This window comes from Streptopelia decaocto, assembly GCF_964273445.1.
Source record: "Streptopelia decaocto genome assembly, chromosome: 5".
Lineage (NCBI taxonomy): Eukaryota > Metazoa > Chordata > Aves > Columbiformes > Columbidae > Streptopelia > Streptopelia decaocto.
This window is the reverse complement of record NC_138659.1, coordinates 15,896,341-15,917,132: the sequence shown is the minus strand read 5'-3', so window position 1 is coordinate 15,917,132 and position 20,792 is coordinate 15,896,341. Positions and strand designations below refer to the sequence as shown.

Below are 20,792 nucleotides of genomic sequence, written 5' to 3'. Positions count from 1 at the left end.
AAACTGACATATCTTTATGTTCTTCTCCAGGAAGTCAGACAGAAAATAATTGGAAAAGCGTCATCTTTCATATCAAAAGCAGATGCATTGGTGTGGGATTGACACCAAACAGGGAAAGATAGGTTTTGAACCTTCTTGGAGGCAACTATGGAACAAAGAACATGTATATCACCGACACAGGGACTTTCAGGGTTCACGGTACAGGACTTGTGTTAATAGGGTATTTTAAACGATGGAAAAAGCTGCCCCACTGCTTGGTTGAGGAGGAAACCTAAGCTGAGAAAGGTCCAGTATTCAAACCTTCTTTCACATTATTCTTCACTAAAAAGCCTAAGAAGTAGTAAAAGTGACCATGGTTAGATATTAGGAAAAAGAAAAAAAAGTTAAAGAAAATGATGTGCTAGTACAAACTGCTAAGTTCCATAACCCCACCAGCACCCCTTCTTTCAGTTCTCACAAGTGCCTCAGTTTTGAATCAAAAGGTTAAAGTCTTAAGAGTAAAAACTCTGCAACTGATGTGTGTAAACCTCTTATCTAAGTTATACAGAGTGAACAGAAAATAAAACCTGACTTAAAAAGCACAAGAGTCCCTTGGAACTAAGCCCTACTCTTATTCTGCTATTTACACTGCAGCTAGCAACTTTGCTGTATGAGATGACATGCAATTTTCCTCAGAAAAACAGCCTCAGAGATTCCCAAATGTGTTTCTATTTTAAGCACATTCTCTTTTCCTCTCTGCTCTACCCCAGTGCAGGCTATTTTGTATACTCTAGGCCTGCATCCGCTAGCTCCCTGTCTCCAGAGCTGCTTTTTCAAGTCCCAGCTCCCCAGGAGGGTGCTCAGAGTGGTGTGTTAGATGCAGCTTGGCAGAGATGCTTAAGGCAGAGGTGTGAGACAGGGGCTCTAACAATGGGACTAAAGAGCTCAATTCACTAGGAATGGTGCCACCACTCATCAGTGAGGGGCTGAAAGGCAACAGCACCCCATGCTTAGCCAGCATGAGAATTCCCCATCTACAGAACAAGCTGCCAGTACAAACCAAACCCAGAGAAGAGGGGGATCTGCTTTCCACCACACAATGGCAAGTACAGCTGAGCAGGACACTCAAACCACAGAGGCACCTTCATCTTTCAGGGAAGAGATCAACATCTGCTCCAAAAACAAAGCAGTCAAGACTCTGGGAAATAATGCACCACACCTTCCTGTGTCCCCTCCTGGCAGGGTCCCAGCCTAGCCCAGGAGCAGCCAGTCATCTTTTCCATTTGGTATGGTAGGGTGTTGGTCTATCATCTCAGTGCCAAATAATTTGCAGAAAAGCATCACTTCACGTGTCTTACATGAAGGCTATAGGCACATATGCACTGTACACAGCAAAGAAGGTCATTATGAAAATATCAGAGAACTTAAACTTCTAAGTTTCATGTAACTTGTGCCAACAAAGTGTTGGTTATTGCCAAATTAAGCTTGCTATATAACTATCCCTAAACTGTTGAGATAATTTTTTCATAAGCAGGGAGGAACACAACCACAAATGTCTTAAGTCCTTGTTCACGTTTTGACCTCAGATGCCTAAAGGCACTTGTTCTGCTCCCACAGTGTGGAATGCCCTTCCACAAAGCACCCGTGTGCAATATTCAGAGGCTATTTTTGAAAAGCTTAATAAAAAGGCATTTCTTCCTGGAGTTTCTGTTGTTAGCAGCACAGCTTACTGACCTTACTGTGGATGCCTACACTTTCCATAGTTTTTCATAGGATGGAATTTCTTATAAGTAGTTATCCATTACAAAAATTAACTGAAAATTTGTAGTTGTCAACAATGAGATGAAGGAGGAAGCAGGCTTCTCTTTATGTAAGGATGTACCCGTCTTCATAGTGAAAAAAGAAAATATTTCCACGAGGTTTACTGTAAATTTATTACAGCAATTAAACTGTCCAGTGAATCTCTGTCTGTACCAACTTATTTCCAGATTCAAAACCAAATGTAAAAATCATCTTATTTTAATTTGATTATTCTAACTTGGGTAGAATACACAGGAACAGATATTCTGGCAGCTGGTTGCTAACGAGCTTTCCTAACTCTTTAAAGCTGTTCTTGCAATGCTTTTCCTACAGTATTTACAAGAAAAAGCTAGAAAACAAAGTCCTTGCTCCTCCTGCAGCAGAAAACACTAACTCTCTTTTGCACAGAAATGGTTTTAACCAGGCTTCATTACACAAAGCTTCCCGAGAATCCACTTTCTTGCTGGCTGTTACTTCAATCTTTTGTATTTCAGCTCTACAGCAAAGGGTTAGTAAACCCATTTACACTAAAACGCCCATTGCTGTACTCCACCCATCGGGGCTTCTAACATTACAAAAAATGTGCAGTATTTTTAACCCATTGTTGTGCACTGGTATTTAAATGCCTAAGCAACATTTATGTCTTGCCTTTATGCATTTCATAAGCCCTCTCTATAAATATTAATTATTAAACTGAAATCTTAAAAGGAATATGCACAATATTTTATGGGTGAGTTTGCAATCAGAGACACATGAATTTGATGTTTTCATTTAAAACAAAAACAATACTGTATTCAGTAGCGTAAGGTTCTACCTGTTCATCTAAGCACCCAACTGCCATTCTGTAGCTTTAAAACTAATTTTCTATGTTTGTGAATATTTTTTTCTCCAACATAAACAGAAGATGAAATTAAACAAATGACTGACTTTTACATTTCCTCTGTGAAAGCTGATAAACAGAAGTTTCTTTAAACAAAGCACATACTTAATCTATGACCTCCACTGATGCCAAGCATCCTTGAGACCAAGAATTCAGTGTGACTCCAGGAATCCATTCCTACAGACACCCCTAACTGCATTAGAAAATCAAAAAGGAACCCATGCAAGGAAAATATATTTTCATAAAGCCAGACAGCCAAATGCTGCCCAACCATCTGCTGTGGGGACTGTAGTAGTCCATTGGATTTAGTTCCTTTTTAGCATCTGGCATTTGCTGCTTTCACAAACACACTAATCTGATTCAGGACAAGAATTGCTACTTTTCAAAATGCTGTCAAATACACAATGTCAAAAGCAGAGCTTTTTTTTTCTTAGCTTTTTCGTTATGATAATTCTGTTTACATCTACAGATGTAGCAGATAACAAAACAGATAACAAAACTTCAGACTGAAGTCTGATTTCACACTGACAGCATCTCCTCACAGTGAACTTAACAACAAGATACACAGTAGAAACAGGAACTGAATCATAGCCTTTAACTTTTCATCCTATATTTTATTTACAAGACTTTTCTTTCTCGCAAAATGTTGAAACCACTACCCAGACTTTACTTCTCACCTGTTAGTCAGGTCATAAAATTAAAGTGTAAAAGTGGGAAACCAAAAGGAAAAAAAATTTAAACATATAGCACATTAAGATATGCTTAGAAACATGGGATATGTCTTGTGAAAGATGATATTATGACATAAAAGCTACTCACACTGATGGTTATAGTCTGTTTTGATGACCTTTATCAATAGCCAAGGAATGACTAGAAATTATATAAAAACAAATAACAGAAGAGATGCTGTGCCCAGTCCTGTAACCTGTCTCATCTGCAGTGATTACTCCCACACTATTAAATCAAACAAGAACATTCCTATTTGTGCAATCCTTGTTTTCAGACTGGAGTCATTGTCATCTCTTACACCGAAGCTTTTTACCACCCTCATACCATCTCTAGCCTCTCTGGCTTGTTAAATGACTCCATGGATGGCTAAGTTGCAAATTTCACTTGAACAGAACACAAGCATACACCAGCCCATACTTAAATGATTTCTTTCTATACCTGTTTTGGCTGTTAATTTTGTTGAGGCCCCACATTCTAGCAATCAGTAAAATAGGTGTGTTCCAGCTAAGATACCATATGAAAACACTTCCCTGGAAATACTCATCTCCACGGAAACCTTTCCTAACTGGAAAAGACGGGCCATGGTCACTTATTCAGGATTCCCAGAAGCCAGGTAGCCTGGTCAATGCTCTTGCAGACACACTGCACAGGTGCCCGTACCAGCCTCCATCCACAGGGCGCACACAATGCTTCACCACACACGTGTTCTAAGGAGATATCAGACCAGTGCTCCCAGAGCGTGTGCTCACTACCTGTCTGGCTTTTCTTACGTGAACCTATGGGAGCTTCAGTGGGGACAGCTGGAGCATAACTGCTATTCCTGCTGAAAATGGAATCAAGTTTCAGAGACATGAGACTTCAGGAATATTCTCATCCTACTCCAATTAGATAAGCCAAGGTGACCATCACAACAAAACTCACCAAGCTATGGATTGTACCTGGTATACATTCACTTCCTCGAGGAGAGAGGATGTTGACTCCAACGGTGATGATGACCACATATACAGATAGACAGCAAAATTTGAAATAAAAGTGCGCTAGTAGATGATTCAACAACTCTACTGCACAGGTGGATGGTGGTCTGCACCCTCAGTACTGGCAGAGACAGGAGATTAATGCAAAATAAAGTTTTATATTATGCTAGTTCTTACAAAATTATTGTCTTCAAATATCAGCCTCTCTCATTTGCCATCACAAAGAGACAGAATTAATTCAAATATCATTTATTTATGGATCTGACCTATGAGTAAGATAAAACCCAAACGAATGGAAAAGAGGAACAAAGGAATGCATCTACAATACAATTCCCCACTGGCAGGTTATCAACAAATCAAAAATAGTGATGCCTTTTCTCTGTAGCCCAGGATAACACTGCCTTCAAAGCTGTACAGGAAAAAACAAACAAACAAAAAACCACAAACTGTCAACAAACACCTTCTCCTTTGCAGAACACAGAAACCTTCATGTCAACTAAGAGCCTGATGTACTAATCAGTTTTCTGATCCCCTTCCTAATAGTTTTTGCTCTGGTACATATGCTGTGCTCTGACTGCCAAAAAAATAATTTGGTTGCTTCAGCTAATAGAAAATAGCTTCAAAAAGTCAAGCTATTCTTTAAAACTACTGGAAGATTTAACAGGCAAGCTCACTCACCCAAGCAAATCAAATAAGCAATTAACAAAATGTTTCAGCCAAAAAAATGCTATAGTTATTAGGTCTGTTACTTGTGGTTAATAAAGAGAGATAGCTCAGTAGAACTCAGTCATATTCCAATTACTAGCAAAAATACACATTCAAATGTGAGCGTCTATGATGCAATGCAAGCAGAAGAAGGTAGGCAGGTCTGAGAAATGCAGATATTGTCAATCTACTGCTAAACTCAAGACTAGCAACAGGACCATTATCATCACTTGCACTGCGGGAGCATCTAGAGAATATTTTGAAATGGCACTGTAAAAATACTTCCAGTATTTCTTGCCTCAAGAGCTAACAATCTTTGTCACCCTAACTAAAAGCTTGGAGGTCATCTGGCAGTCTTCCAGGAACATGCTCTTTCCTCTGATGTTGTAGCTAGACTGTATTTCAAAGGCTGCAAAACCATATCATGTTAGGAACAGGAGGATTATTTACAAACTGATAAGTGTTTTTTAAGACTTGCCTCCATGAAGCCTCACTTAAATTAAGTATGAGGAGTCAAGCCGTGCAGCTACACAAAAAAATTGCATCTGCTAGGAACAAAGTAGTGCTGGGGCTAAATAGTTTAGTAGGCTTTAAATCCTACTTTAAGGAAAGATTCCTCCCTCTTCACTATTGCTTCAGTTTCTTCATCCTAGTCTTCAAAATGCACAAACATCAAATATCCTTTGCTAGACTGACCAATACTGGAAAAGGAAATACTGAATCACCTGTGTTAAGGACACTACAGAACAAAACACAAGAATCCCTGCCAAATTGATTTAGGTCAGCGTGGTATCATCCTGCACAGGGCAACACTTAAGTAAGGCACAGAGCACAAACCTGGAAGTAGGACAATCCTGTCTCCAAGGGGCTGCACCCAGCTTAATGAGCCCTGACTTTCCATAAAGGTAATCAGCAGAGGTACCTGTGCAGCTGTGATGACAGTGTTCTCAGTTCCAGAACAGCTGTAAGTTTGCTCAATGAGCAGCGTGATGTGACACAGCCACGACCCAGCTTGCCCTTGCTCCAAGGGCGGCAGCTGAGCAAACTGTGCCCAAGCACTCACCTTCAGCCTCTCTTCACCAGCCTGGACACTGGACGTGCAAGCCAGCCCCCAGAAATACAGCTGAGCAGGAGAGATGCCTTTTGAATGCCCTCTGATTCTAAGAACAGCAGCAGTGACTCCATCAACTCTTAAGCATGCTAGAAACAACTTTTACAAAACATTCTATAGCTAGATCAACTCCCAGGCACAAGAAATCATTTCATTCAGATCTGGATGGCACACTTAAAACCAACTGAACGTACACAGACCATTAGAACCCCACACCACACCTGTTGTTGACACAGCTTTGTTAAATAGTTCCACAGCTCAACACTAGAGGCACCAAATCCCACGAGCAAGGACATACAATGGACCTTGAAAAAGCATTCAATAATCACTGTGGTATGCACGAACCCACAAGAGGATCCAACAGCACAGCAGAATCTGGGCTGGCTCCAAGCTGTAAGCAATAATTATTAACTAGTGCTTTGGGCAGCATCTCATAGGTTTGTTTTTTGGACATTACAACTGAAGTCAGTTCTTCTCTAAGTTACATGGGACTCACTGCTCTAACCAGGTGGTTGCGATTTGTAGGGTTTTCACAACACTTGCTCCTCTTGCTGTTCCCCCGACACCCCGCTTAAAGTTAATACCATATTTTTGTTCATGTTTTGTTTTGTTTTCAGATTTAAGTTTAAAAATATGAATTAACCTAGCACTGTTTTTTGCCTGGTTTCTCATTAAAGCCATCTAAATATCACAGCCCAAAAAAGACTCAAGGTGATCTGAATCTTTGTTAAAATTAACCAAAAAGTAGTGAAATAATGGTGGAGGTAGGTGAAAAATGTACATGACCAATCACTTCACTAGACACAGGCTTGTTAGTAAAGAAATGCTGAAAAGAGCCTTAAGGATCTTTTGGTGGCCACTGGACTGGTAAAATAATAGATTTGAAGTTCTCTAGCTGAACATACGATACAGAGGGTGGGGCACACAAACAGATATCCCTTGTGTATAATGTGGTTGGAAGTGATTATATATTCTATTAAATTAAACAGCTGTGGGAAACACAAAGGATTGGAAAGCAAGCAAATTGGAAAGAAAGCCCAGTACCTAAATGTCTTCACAAAAGACAGAAAGCTCACCATTTGAATGTGTTAGAGATTTTGACCAAATTTGTAATGCAACTATAAAACCAGGCCAGTTTCATGTTTTTTGGGGCTTCCTCTGCCAAGTTTTAATAGATTTTTCTAAATATCTCCTGCTTTTATTACTCCAAACAGTGAGAAAAAAAAGTCACTCTTGCTTGTAACAGATGGTATATAAAGGAGAGAAAAAAATATTTACATAGAGCAGTAAGTCTGCATTGTGAGCACAAATATAATTGACAAGAACAGTCATACAGAGACAGCTTCAATTCAGCATTTAAACAAACCAACACAAATTAGGGATTTTTCCCCCCACACACACACTTTCTTCACCGAACAGCATTCAGCAGCTGAGCTTTCCGGGCTCCAAGAAGGCTAAGCTGGGTAAACTCAACCAACCACAAGGCTGAAAACGTAGCAGACGTATCATAAAAATTTAGTAACGCTTTTAAACTACTTCTCACCTCAATGGTTTGATGGTAGTATGGTACTGTTATACAATATGTGCTGTTGCCACGGCAACTCGATCTCACCTCGACAGCTGCTGCAACTTCAGCGAATCAACATGAAGAACTGTGGCAATTCTGAATTTTTTTTTTTAAAGAGTCTTTCCACCTATAAAGCATTTTCAGATGAACCTCCAGAGCACTTTATCCAAGAACTATTTCTATTTCTCAAAAATATCTTTCACTGTATTCTAATGGAAACACTGTGACACTAAGTTCAAAAACATATTCTGGTAAATCAGATTTGTGTCTGGCAATTTTATACCTGGTGTAAAAAAATATCATGCCTCTGTGTTCATTCCGTTTAAGTGCAAGAATTTTACATCTCTGGCAACAATATGAGCCTGCCTGGAGAGTTTAGCATGTCCTTTTCCATTAGAAAGGAAGAAAAATAAAAAGTCTAACTCGAGGCACAGAAAGCCCAAGTTCTAACCCATCCATTTAACAGAAGCCAAACTGTAACAACGCTTCAACTCCATTTTAAGCACGGCTAAAATAAAGGTTGAAATCCAAAACAAGATTTTATGAAAAGAAATCGGCACCGAGTGCTTCTGTGATAAAGGCTTTTGTGGAGGGAGGTGGCTAGAGTCTCGTGGTCCAAACCCCAAAGAACTTTCTTATTTTCAGTGTCCTTGGCTTCAGGGACACTGCTGTGTGAGCAAGGACTAGAAAAAGAATCAGAACGAGTCTTCCCCACAGTAAGTATCAATTGCAGCTTTTAAGAAGATTCAGTACTATTTAGTTCTTTTTTCTCAACCTATTTGGGTATAGAACCAAAGTAAACATAAGACAGCAGAGCAAGCCTGTGAGGGTGTTTTGTGAAACTCAGCCAGCGTTCCTGCTATTTTCATTTGGGGAGAAAAATAAGTGTTACAAAATGTCTAGGAAAAGTTTGTGCTGAGAAAGCACACAAGTATTTAAAGGTGGGCAATGAAATTTATTGAAAAGGAAAAACATAAAAAGCTTAAAAGTGCATCAAAATAACTATGGGAATGATGGCTTTTTTTTTTTAATCAACAGAGCAGTAAAGCAGAAGTTGACTTTTTTCCAGTTTAGATTTTCTCCTTCCCTTCCCCGTTCTTCTCTTCCCATCCCCGTTGTAGTCGTAGCTCTGTCAGACAGTATACAGTTGTGGCTGAAAGGAAAGACGCTGGCCCTAACTGCATACACTGCGCTAGTCCTTTTGACTGAAAGCTGGCGATTTAAAAAAATAATAAAAACAAAACTAAGAGCACGTCTGTTCCTTTCATTGCTATTCCAATCTGTAAATATGACATGAGGAAGGGCCATTTATTTTTTCTCCAGTTTGGTAAAGTCTCTTAACCAGCCCTCACTACAAAAATATCCCGATAGACAACTTTGAAGTGCCTGCCGCTACTCATAAAATTTACACTGAACAACACACACTCATACAGTCCTTGCATTTCTCCTCTTCTGTCCTGCAGCTCAAATACATTTAGCAAAAGCTCCAGCTGTAACACAAACTGGCAACAAATCTGCTAAATTCAACAATACCAACAGAGCTGAAAAAAAAAACCAAAACAAAACCAAAAAACCCAAGGACTAAAGAATGCACCTAATTACCACTAATCCTGCCTATTAGATTTCATTCAGACACCACAACTTCTTTCAAATAACCCCAGTTTATTTTTGAAAAAATTCCTTTCTTCAGACAGGATATGGGGGAGGAGTCAATCAGTGATGTTTTACACATGCACATCTGGATACAGTCCAATTATTCCCCTTATACATTCCTCCAGTTGTTTTCATTTTGCTCCATGCTCTGGCATTCATAAATCTGTGAGATTAATTGTGTGTGAGCGTCTGCAGTCTTGGATCTGGGCATGGGTTTAGCTGCAACACAGCTAGAAGTCAACATTAAAGAGAGCTCCAGTTCAGAAAACACAATTTACATTTATACATCTTTGGTACAGTAAAGATTGAAGCAACCGTCATCCTTACCACATGCATCAAATTGGTAAGATATAATTCAATATCAACTACATTTTATTACCGCAGTTAATTTGAGCCTCATGGAATATTATTCAGCGTAAACTGCAAAGGAAGAATTTTTTTTAAGAGTTCGGGGTTTTTTTCTTTATTTTTTTTAGTTTTTCTCAGTACGAAATGTCTTTGAGAATGACTTGCCATCACAAAGAAGAGAAGCACTGTAAAACCTCAAAGGGGTCCAGGTAATCTAGCAGATTATGCAACTCTGGCCAATAATGGGGTCCACAGAGTTGGTAAATCTGGCAATCTGGGAAATTCCCATATTGAAGGTATTCTCCGATTCCTTGCTGCTGTAACTTGCTATCTACAAGCCTCTCAGTAAACACGGACAGGAAGGTTGTGCCGGGGCTTCGGCAGTCTCTGGCTATTCTGGGCTGCTAGAACAGCCCCCTTTGGGGCCAAAGGCAAGTGAGCTTAAACCAATCACCAGAGCAGGGAAACCAAAAGGGCTAAACACCACTTCTCTCCCGGGGCCAAGACTTCCATTTACTGATGTTTTGTATTTTACGTGCAATTTACTAACCAAAACCACCTGTTTCCCCAAGCTCTCTGCAATTTATTGTTTTGCAAAATCAGTTTCACATTACACTTCTGATCAGTGCAGTTCCACATGAGAGCTCCAGAACTGAGGTGATGTATGAAAAACCAAGGGGTCGAAGGCCAAGAATCTGCTCACTTCACTGCAAGCTTTCTGATCCAAACATGGTGCTGGATGTTCAAATCCCACTTGCACTCCAGCAGCACAGGCAATTCTACGTTGTGATGTGGCTGTCAAGGCAGGGTGACAAGGGAGCTGAGCTGTGCCCAGTATACAAAGCTTTCCTAAAAGCAGTTAGCTGCTGGCAGGAATACTTGGACAGCTATAGGTTGTTTTGGGTTGGCTTGTGTTGTGCAAGACAGCTGTTGTATTTTTGAACAACTATCCATCAGATTTGATGGGCTATTTATGGAAGACAAATTGAACTGAAACCTTCTTGCAACCACCTACACTTTTCCAAAAATCTTGATGCTCTGTAAGGTTGTCAGTCTGGGCACACCATCTCAAATTTAGCAGATGATAGTAATCTAAAATATTGTAACTCACATTTCCCGTTATTAATCAATCTTCTGGATTTATCTTTGAAGAGCTCTCAAATCTGTGAAGTCTGTAGTAGCCTCTTGATAATACATAGCAGAAAAAAAAAAAACAAACACCTCCTCAAGCCAGGAGATTTCTTTTTTCTCCAACCCCTGAAATTCAGCTCCACTTCTCTTCACCCAGAAGGAGAACAGATTGAGTTTGGTATTCCTCATGTCCACAGTACCTGAATCTAGCACTTAATCCCCAGTGCACAGAGACAATTATCTCGCCCTACCAGCCACCACAGCCAAACGCTACAACTCCTCTGGCAATGACTTCTATTGCAATGCTGAGGGTAGAAGGTGCAAAAGGCAGGGAGAGCCGTTACAGTTGCAGTGTTTAATTACTGGGGCAGGCACAGCTAATTGCCCCAGCCTTGAGCTGTGCCAGCCTAAAGTAGCTCATGCTGTGTTATTTGAGAATTGGACCAGCTATAAAGTTCAGCCCCTCACCATGAACTTCCATCCTTAGAGATACATCCAACCTTAACAGTTCCATAAAGCATTTTAGCCTTTTTAAAGTTTGAAAACTGTACCTAAAACCAACAAATGTTGCAACTTAAATGAAATTCTTTCAACATCAAGTACCTGAGAGTCAGGGAATGTCAGATTTATGGTTGCACATACAACTTTAATTCTGCTCCATATGTGTATGCATTGTGATTAAGTATCTGATTACATGATTGTATGTTATTTTTCTCTGGAACTCCTGCCTCATTCAGTGTGCAGAAAGCACATACAAGAGAAGAGAATTACATTTGCACAAACAACCATAAATCCAGTATTTCCTGGCTTCTGAGCACTTAACTCTGCAAACAGTGTTCCTTTCATGTAGATTTTTGGTTGTAATATTTGTACAGCATACACCTAAAGAACATTGCAACAACTTAAATTACAGCGTTGTTTAAGAGTACATAATTTCTGAAACACTCTCATTTTATGGATGTAACGTTTTCAAAAACTCTCATTTCATGGTTGCACTATCATGCTTATAAAAGTCATATTTTCCACACAATAGAGGCAGTGTAAAAATTAAAACAAGCTGCACACTGATTGACCAAGTTGTCTGGATTATTCTCTTTCTTCCTAACAATGAACTGTGTTCCCTGAGCTCCAAGTAAACAATTAAGATGGGTGGGGGTGGGAGGGCAACCTATAGTAAAGAGCATTTTAATTGCACTCTTACAAAAAATATAAGAAAAGCAGCAATATATAAAACAAGCCCTGTTCTCCCTTTAAAGCTACTGGAGATCGTGGTGCTGTTCTAGTAAAGCAGAAGTTCTGAGCTGCAGGAGAGGGCACAAATCTTACCCAACACAACCTGACAGAAAAACAGAAAGTACCTCTTACAAGCTTCCAGAAACACATCTTCCAAGGCAGCAACTTTTACACCTAAGTTCAACTATCAGAGCGTCAGCTACTTCAGCACAACTCTGTGGTCAGAAAAGACACAGTGCACAATGCAGTTGCTGGCTCAGCAGGTGGCACTGGATTAATACAGATATGATACTTTTACTCCATAGCCCCTGGGTTGTTTTATTAGGCAGCTAAAGGCACCACTTAGTAAACTGTGGCCCTACTTTGAAAAACAACCATTAAAATAGTACCGGATGGTCGCATGTTACCAGGTCGCATTGATTCTACTTTGAGAGCTCATGGAGGAAAACCATGCCAACTCAGCCAGGGATCTCTGCCACCATCTCCAAAAGCCAGACACATCCTGCAGTTGCAGGTACTCAGCTAAATTCAGCTCATTCAAATCCTTTAACTTTTCAGGCATTTGTACTGAGGGGAAGGAAAGGGAACTTGGCAAACTGTTTCTGCTTTACTCTCTCTCAGCTGTGCGAGCGAGTAGGGCAGTGAGCAGAAGCAAGCAGTAAAATTAAAATCCAAACCTCAAATAATTAAGTCAGCACTGAGAAGAATACAAGTAGAGGTGTGATATTTCCCTGAATCTTTATCTCCTAGTTGCTTTCCCTGCTATCCAGGGCTTGCAGGAATTCTTAAACTTTCCCTTTGACATTGGGAAGATGCTGGGACAGAGTTCTGAAGGAGATATCCCTCAGCAAATTCAAGTTTTTCACTAGACAAACTAAACATAAGACAAAATTAGCTAACACTGAAGGATTAACTAAATACTAATGTCTTTATTTCTTAATCAGCTAACAAGGTCTTCAAGCATATCTACTCCAACCTTTGGATGCGCTTTCGGGGTCTAACGCCTGCATTTGTGCCACCAAACCCTTGGAGAACTTAGCTGCTATCAACAAGTTTAATTTTTATCATTAAACTTACAACAGTCACATGAAGATTTCTGGGAGGTTGCCAACGTCATTTAGGGTCCTCATGGTCTGATAGCAACACACACCAAGATTTGCACTCTGCAACTCTTTCTCGCCAAGCTTGCTGGGCCCGCTTCCCCTATCTCCTTCCACCTGATAGTATTTGCTCAGCATCTTCTCTGCTGTTTTTTCTTTACTGCACTGACATAGGCTCTGCTTTCACTTTCTCTACAAATGTATCCCAAGGCCCACAGACATAAGAACCTGGAGACTATCCACAAGATGAGGCTAATTCAATAACACTCTCACAAGACACATTAAACAATTTTAGTTGCCTCCTCTTAGGATCCTCACTTCTTTTGACCTCAAATCCGGTATATCACTATAATTGCAAACCACGTCACAAATTATCTTGGGGAAGACCGGACAAATCAGTTGAAAAAATGCAACACAATTATGATTCACCTCACAAAGGAGTTAAGATCATGAAAGATATTTTTTGGTTTTAATACAGACTCAATGATTATATATATATAGACTCACAGATAGTAATGAAGCTACATTAAAAGAATTAATCAACAACACCTTCATAAACATGAAGAGTGGAGCATAGTGTAAAATATCAGATTCTGCACAGAAGACTATATATTTGGCACACATTTAATAGTTCTCCCCAATGTTATCTTCCAATATGATAAAGGAAGGCCTAATTTCTGACTTCCTGGCTCTAGAGAATGTTTTTATTTAATTATATGCACATGCCCTATATAAAAGGAATTTAACATTAGTCTTTTCGCCATCTTTATTAGCTATTTTAAAATACTGAAATTATGATACGTAGTAAAGATAAATGTAACCTCTATGTAAAAAGAAATTATGTGAAAGGTTAGACTGTAGCTGCAACTGGGTGAACAAACCCTAGATGATTTCCACAGGTTCCTCTTAGAGGATGTTCTTCCTAAACTCAGCTGCATGTGGTATTGGAAGGTCCCTGATTATGACACACTGGCCACAAACTAACACTTTTTCTTCTGTATGATCAGTTGAGTGCCAAGTAGCAAACCAGCAGAAAAGAAAAAGGAAATATAAAACCCAGATCTCCAGCAGAATACTCAAGTCCATCACAAGCAGAGACAACGCCTGGTGGACTGAAGCCTTGAGAGATATGTTCTTTGTTTAGAACAGTCATTCCTTATTGAAAACAATCTTTTCATAACCCCATCTCATCTAAGAAAAAATCCACACCTTTATGGCATATTAGTAATTATTTGCCCTTGAAAGACATAGGTCCAGGAACACATTAATATTTCTGGTTGTGTTTTTTTATCTATGCACAGTGAATGAACAGACTATTACTCCCATCAAATATATTGGTGAGATATCTATGGAGAGAGTAGAAAGGCATTTGAAAAGAATAACAAGATCTGAGGAGGTCATCCTTGGGAACTGGAGTCATGTCACAGGCAAGGAAGTTCTGGTGAAAGACAATGAAAGCAACAGGAGCTATATGCCACTATGGTTTCTGATGCTACTGAAATATACTAGACATGAAGAGAATAGTGCAGAAATGGTGAAGTGGGACTAGAGTGGTTCTGGCGAGTAAAGGGACTGGGTGCAGAAAGAACTGCAATATTACATCTCTAGATGGCAGTTATCAGGGGACTGCGGCTTGCAGATATGACAGTGGAAGAGAGAAAGTCACTGGGGAAAGGAATTTAAGGTCCCTGAAGTAAGGGACTGATAAATGGTGATGGTAATATGATGGGGATAGCTGGATGGGAAAGAACTACTGGGATCTGTAGGAAACCACTCCTCACCTCTTGGGCAAGGAAACACCTCTGTGGTTCAGAGCGATGGAACAAAGAGTTAGTTTGGCAGAATCACTTCAAGAGACTGGCTCAGAGATACCACAGGCACAACGTTTTCAAGAGTACAGATTCGAAAATGTGGCCTTCAGGCCACATAAGAAAGTTCTAAACTGTATCCAACTCATTGATGTCCAAAGTAGTCTTAGACAAATTTTACATGTGTAAGGATCCAGAAACATTAACTGACTATATTCTATAGACAGACTGTATCCAAACATGACCTTTCTGTAAACTTCTCTCAAGACTGAGGCAATATATTGTATAAAGAGGGTTTTTTTCCCCTCTAGCTGTTCAAATGCAGGACTTCTGAGAGTTATTGTAAAGGGGACACTGTGGGAGATTTTGTGGGACAGAATTCAGTTTCAGAGCCCATAAAACAACTGTATACACAATCCATCTCCTGTTGCATACTTAGCTAGCGTATCCTGCATAACTTCAAACACTCCCTATTATCTGTTTTTGTTACTATTTCACTGCAGCTCAAGACAAGTACTTTGCATTGCATTGTAACATGGTCTTCTTCTGAAGGCTTTACAGAAAAGAGAAAGAACCCAAAGCAGAAAGAATTTGCTCAAAGTCATACAAGTAAGTGATGTAGAAAAAGGCGAAAATCTTGATTCAATTTTTACTGCAATCATACTGCTTATTCCCAACAGGTTATCATCAATAAACACATTTAATTCCTCTAAATATTTCCAACACTGGTGAATGATGAAGCTTCCTTCCTTCTGTCTTTCCTGAGCTAAATCCCCAAGTCTATACTGTAAAAAAAATGAACGACTTTTGGAAAAAAAATAGATCCTGCTGATTTCTTCATTCTGTGAAGCACTGTACCTATACTTACATGTGTAGTCTCAGCCTCAGAAGAAAAGGTTTACGCAGATCTTACATAGGGCTACAGCCTCTCTTTGGAGCACCATCTGCAATCGGAGCTGATTTCTTCATTGATTTTTCCTGCTTGCTCTAAGAACAAGTTGATGTGCAGGGATAACGTGGTTGCTGGGAGGGGGCTGTAGTTACAGAGCAGGCTGTGTAACCTGTGACATCTGACAGTCTGTTATGGTCATCCCTTTTCAAGTAATTAAATACTACTGATCAACTCAAATACTTGTTTCAACTCCTATGTTATGATTCTATTACAAGAGATGTGCAGTTTGTTAAAAATGAAAGCTAATGGTGCAATGAACAGACAAACTGTAGTCATGAAAAGAAATACATTACATGGAGATTTATACAAACTTGCTGTCTTGCACAGGAAACTTTCTATCAGCCCTTCTATGAATGAGCAAAACACTAACAGCCCTGGAATTGAATGCACAGTATCCCTAAACATAACTGAGAATTCCAAAATAGCAGCATATTGATTTTACATAATTAAACACCTGGTGAATCTTTAAAGTGAAGAAGGGAAAGACACCCCCAATAATGTTTTTTTTCAAATGCCCGTGATTTTTTTCCTAGTCAAGGCAACAGTCTGTCAATACCTCAGAGTACGCCAAATATGAAGTTTCAAAACAGGAGCTTGAATTATGAACGAAAGCTAAAAGAACACCACAAATATTTCTCAACAGGTGGAAAGTATATAAATAAAATTTCAGATAATTCAAATACATTCAAACAGCTAAATTTTCCACAGAAAAACATGTTTCTCTCTAGCTAACTGGAAAACTTCAGACCAAAGACAGCATTGTAAGTTATCCAATCTGAAAAACATAATAATTCCCAGCCCTCCAAAATTAAGGAACCCAAAAGAAAACTTCTAGAACCAAAAGATATTCTGTGAAACAAAGCACAAGCCAAATGTTATTACTATTGGTAGTAAATATTTTTGTTATAGTAGGATCTGAATGCCATAACTTAGATTCACATCTTTTACACTGAGATTTGGGCTTACAGCTTAAAGACCCAAGCAGAGAGCATTACATTGGAATGAGGAACATCGAGCAAACATATTTTATAAGGATTAACATCGTATTGTTGGAGTTCTTTGTTTAATTTGGGATTTTTGAGGAGTGAAATATGTTTGCAAATTATTCTATAGTAATCAAAATAGGTTCTTTTTTGTCAATAAGACACAAGAATACAATAATTACATCTCTGTCCACTCAGCACTTCACTACTACATAAAAGTATCTTTTTTTTTCCCCACTCTCAATACAAGGTTTTCTAATAAGCTGTGGCTACACCAACCCCAAATTACACTGTAGCCACTCTCACAGGGCAGGAATCTCAAGGCATTAAAAAAAAAAAAAAAAAGAGAGTGAATACAGGAATTGGGTATATCTCATTAACACCTTTTCAAAAAGAATGAAGCAGAAACAATCCTCTCCTATATTTAACATTAAAAAAGCAGGAATTCAGAATTGCATTCCATGGAATCACATTTCAACTTCTTTTCCTGCTTGGAATTCAAATACTCTGAGAGAACATTTGAGTTGTGCGACAGTGACAAAACAGCAGAAACATTCAATAGCTTCTCTGACTTGCTTTTTGGTTATGTCCTTATGTGCCTTCAGGTCTTTGCTGTTAATTAAATCAAGCCAGATTTCAACCAACTGCATGACAGCAGCGTCATGAGCATGCAATGTGCTGAGGCTTTCTGAAAGTCCCTCTAAGTACTTTTCTGAGTTTCATGCCTCCTAGTGCAGTTCTTCACTGTACAAAGTGTGTACCACCACGTGATCTGTGCATTTCTAGTGCTCAGAAGCTATTTTAATATTCTTACAATAGTTACACTAAAATACTAAAAGTCTCTTTGAAAGGAGATCTAGCAACTGAAACTGGTCCTTCAACCTTCCTTAATCTGTGCAGCTAACAGGAGGTGCAGAAACACTTTTGAATGCCTGCAATGTTCCTTTATGATAGTGTTGTTATTTTTCAAGCAGATTTAGACAATGTTATCCTTGGAAATCTAAGAAAACTGGATCTAGGAACCAGTCTCCTTTTCTTAATTTTCAATACTACCCTGACCAAATGAAAGAGATTCCTTACCACGCTGTTTACATTGCTGGGTAGCACGGCTTGAAGTCACTGGACAAATGCAGGTGTTTACCATGTGCACACACATACTGCTGAGCACCTGGTAATTATCACTGAAGATCTCCATTTTGTACAGCTTCCAAAAAGTCCAAGAGGCAGAAGATCTTCACTACTTCCCTTTCGAGCCAGTTAAGTCCTTCATTCAGAGACTGAACTTAAAGTATAACATATCCAATACATTAAAAAGCTCAGCTTTTTTTTTTTTAAAGCACTGGATTCTATGTTATTTGTCCTGTGGTGCTTCTTTTCCCAAGCTCCGTGCAAAAAACAAGGGACTACCTCAGCGGTAAAGAGTCTCAGTGAACTTTTAAAAACCAAACTTCTGTTCAAAAGTAGGAAAAAAACTAAACCCTGAGACTCTGAGTAAAACTACTGGACTGTTTTCAGAGATGGTGAAATTTTCCACAACTCCACACCAGATCAAGGAAATTTTTTAACAGTATTAGAAACTACTACATATTTTAGCTTTGTATGCAGATTTCATCAGAACTTCTACTTTGTGGTGCTACTACTAAAATGATACAGCTCTATTAACTCAGCAACCTTGCAGTTCCCTTGATATCATATCAGTTCAATCCACTAAGACTTAAAACAACAGATGTTTCAGCATACTATATACAAATTGTCCTCTATTCTATAGAATCCTACGTGAAATTATATTACTGATCAAATAACATTTTTTATCCAGTTTAGAAAAAAAAAAAGGAAAAAAAACCCACACTGCCTTTATTTTAAGCTCCACACTACTCATCTAGCAGTTTGTTTCTCTCTCTTCTACTAGCAGAAAATATAATACAGGAAAAGATTTAAATGAAAAACAGATCTGTGCAGTGAATTGCATATGGTTTCCATTTTCCTTCATGCAATGTTTCATAGACAGTCAACGAAAAAATCCCTCCCACAAATCCGGATCTGAAGTCCACTTTCAGAATCTTGTCAGCACAGGAGTTAGGAGACAACTCTCTGTGCACAAAAATGCTGCAATACGTCTGTGCTCTCTCTCGTTAGGGTAAATCATTCCTAAAAAGTACCATTGGATCTAGCTAATAAATCAGTATATATAAAATACGCGCACTCAAATGATGGCTGTGTCTGTGTGAACCTACCATAGAGTTTTCTGTTTTCAGGCATACTAAGCTTAGTCCATGCCACACAGCTCGTTGCATTTTATGCCTGTTCACAGCATACAGAGTTTTCCAGCGCTAACAACTTTATCCCTAGTTGATATGCTCCATGCTATACTAAACCCAGCCTATAAATACTGTTTTTGCCAAGGCGCCTTCATAACTGTCATATTCCACTAGCTTTCCTAGCTGATTTAAACAATTACTTCAAAGGTCTTTCTGACTTTGTTTACATGAAACACATCTTTTCCTCCTATTCCTCATAGCCTATGTTATTTTTTTTTCTCCTGCATTCTTAGCAGTTCCTGGTGACATACAAACACCAAAGCAAATATGCCACGTTTCTATCAGACGCCAAGGGAGGTTTACAAACCAGCAAGCTCCTTCTTTTCCCTAGACACTCTCAGGGGATTGACATGTCAATGGGAGAAAATGGATGATGAGCTGCTATTTGTCGGATGCATTTGTTGTTTCCATGAGTTAACAATTGTTTGGATATTCTCCCCTTCAGAGATTGGCTATAAGGGAGGCATTGAGTGGGATGCAATAATGAAATAGAAGAAAATTCGGAGCACCTTGTGTCTCTGAGAAAAAGTGCACAAGCATGGGATGAACACATCTTGCCTGACAGACGCAGCCTCTGCTTTAAAAGGTACTCAGCATCTGTGTATTTATATGCCTGTTCAGAAAAATCAAGAGCGCAAGGGTTACCTGTTGTCATGCAGGTCTACTTGATGGAGACTTGTGAACTGAGAATTCTTTGACATGTTAAAAGAATAAAAGTTTTGCTGATTCTATGTCTCCTTATATTTGTGCATAAGAAAGCAAAAGTTGCTACCTAGGGAAAGAAGCAGTGAATAGAAAACTAAAAAATATGAAGTACATGAATATTTGATCTATGTAATCACTTTTTTTTTGGTACTTATTAACCTGGCAAGCTATCTGTACAGCATTATGTGCTCTAAAATCTAGTTACAGACCTGGCATCCCCACAAAAGTCTACAGGTCAGTTCAACCTGGCACTTCAGTTCTCAGCATTCTTGAGGGCTGATCCTCAACCCAGCCAGGTCAGGTTGCTGAAAAAGCAGCAAGTATTCAAGACTTGGGACACCACCTTCTAATCCCAGAGTCTTCACCCTAAATTCACCTTGAAACAAAGCACGAACAAACATTTCCATCAGTTATTCTCTTCCACTCTCTGATTACTTTCTTTTCAAATCATGTCAAGTTTTTAACTTCCCAAACTCCGAATTTGCTTTCAGAGGATTCTCAGATACCTGACAACTCTTTTCAGTTTGCTAAGTTTTAGTGTTAGGTCTACTGTCAATATTTTCTTTTTCCACTGATCTCCACCTTCCAAAAAACATACAGGCCCACCTGTGGAGGGAAGCTCTGGGATAACCCAGTACATCTTCCAAATATTTCTCAGCCAGTCCTGTTCTATGAGACACACAGTCTGAAAACCTTCCTCTGTGTACAAGTACATGACACAGGTGTTTGATACTCTGGCTTTGCTAAGGTCCTCAAAAATTGGGGTTTGGAACAAAATGCAAAAATCTACACTTGCACAACGTGTTTTGGTTGCAA

At 39.2% G+C, this 20,792-nt stretch overlaps 1 protein-coding gene and 1 long non-coding RNA gene across 5 annotated transcripts in view; one reads left to right on the top strand and one right to left on the bottom strand.

The window, feature by feature from the left end:
- The window catches only part of DNM3 (dynamin 3), a gene marked incomplete at both ends in the record, with an annotated part of 177,816 nt that overhangs the window by 81,522 nt on the left and 75,502 nt on the right, over nucleotides 1-20,792 (bottom strand). The gene's annotated exons all lie outside the window — the stretch shown is intronic.
- On the top strand, nucleotides 8,405-19,881 carry LOC309439778. The gene is made up of 3 exons (XR_014184070.1): nucleotides 8,405-8,461; nucleotides 15,522-15,627; nucleotides 19,717-19,881. It is a non-coding gene; the product is annotated as an uncharacterized lncRNA (long non-coding RNA).